A 1,380-nucleotide genomic window follows, 5' to 3' on the forward strand; every position below is an offset into this window, starting at 1 on the left:
ACATTGTTTTCACTTACCTACCTCTGTTTGTCCAGACTCCTACTTGTTAATGACATTTCACGTTGAATTTCAGATTTCTCCTTTCAATAAATAACACCCAATTTCTGTATCATTTGATATTTGCTTTTCCGTTGAATTCTTTATTGCGTCGGTTGAATAACTTCCGAAATCAACCAAGGTATTGCTAAAAGATACTATTCTTCTTTGACAATTCACGCTACGTGAAAATAAACAGCAGCATAACCTCAATCCACGGCTTCACACGCCAGAGAATTACAGCTTTTGTTTTATTTTGTGTACGTTGGTGCCTTGCTCAGCAGAAGAAAACATCATCGCGGCGCGATTTCACCGACCGATGAGATTAAATTATTTGGCGCATGCGCGTTATATGTATAGTTTCAAGAGATCGTCCCGGTATATGATTACCCTTAACGGTGGATCACTTGGCTCGTGGTTCGATGAAGAACGAAGCTAATTGCGCGTCAACTTGTAAACTGCAGGACACATGAACATCGACATTTCGAACGCACATTGCGGTCCACAGATACAATTCCCGGACCACGCCTGGCTAAGGGTCGTTCAACAACGACAGACTGCTCTGTCGGCAACGGTGCTGCGAAAACCCCCCGGGGGAACAGCGCACAGTGTCTCTGCGAGCAAATGACTGGGCGTTCGCAGCCCTGATCGCGCGCCGCACACACGGCAATGTCACTACTTTGGGAGGCCAAAAAGCTATTTATCAACATAAAGATAGAGTCTAAATTTGGTTGTATTTTTCGAGTCTGATGATCGTTCCATCACAAAGCGCTTAAATCGCCTTTGTTATGTTCACAACAAAGTAGTGCGAGCGTCCGGCAGACAAGCGAAGTGATTGTACTCGGTTAGTTGCATTCTAAACCGTTAAGTAACATCACGCATTTTTTCGTTCGTCTCGTGTCTACTATAAACAGTGGTCAAGAACATGGAATCTACAGGTATGTACATTTGATTAATACAGTAAAATGCAAAATGATGTAATTGTATGTATTAAAATATTGTATTGTGGCTCTAGATAAATGTATCTGTAAAATTGATGTTTACTTAGACTAACAAAAAAAGTTCCGCTAGGTACCGCTTTCTGTCTTTGATATTTGCATTGTGTGCTTAGTTGGCCGTTATTATTGTGAATTTTGAGAACTCAAACCCACTCATTGTGACACTATCCTCTTTTCTTTACAGGTAGTCGGAGTGATCCAAGTCACTCGAAATTACATGTTCGAAAAATGGATCTGATTTTAGTGCTGCAAAATGAAAACTTTTATAAATGTTCATCGTCCAAGTGTGTGGAACGATTAACTAGTTATATAATGGACAATCATAGTGTTTATAAACAATCGATAG

At 40.4% G+C, this 1,380-nt stretch overlaps 1 pseudogene; it reads left to right on the forward strand.

Moving 5' to 3' along the window:
* The first annotated feature begins 423 nt into the window (after positions 1-423).
* On the forward strand, positions 424-578 carry LOC124304263 (uncharacterized; annotated as a pseudogene).
* Positions 579-1,380: the final 802 nt, after the last annotated feature.

The sequence above is a fragment of the Neodiprion virginianus genome, chromosome 4 (assembly GCF_021901495.1).
Source record: "Neodiprion virginianus isolate iyNeoVirg1 chromosome 4, iyNeoVirg1.1, whole genome shotgun sequence".
Taxonomy (NCBI): Eukaryota; Metazoa; Arthropoda; class Insecta; order Hymenoptera; family Diprionidae; genus Neodiprion; species Neodiprion virginianus.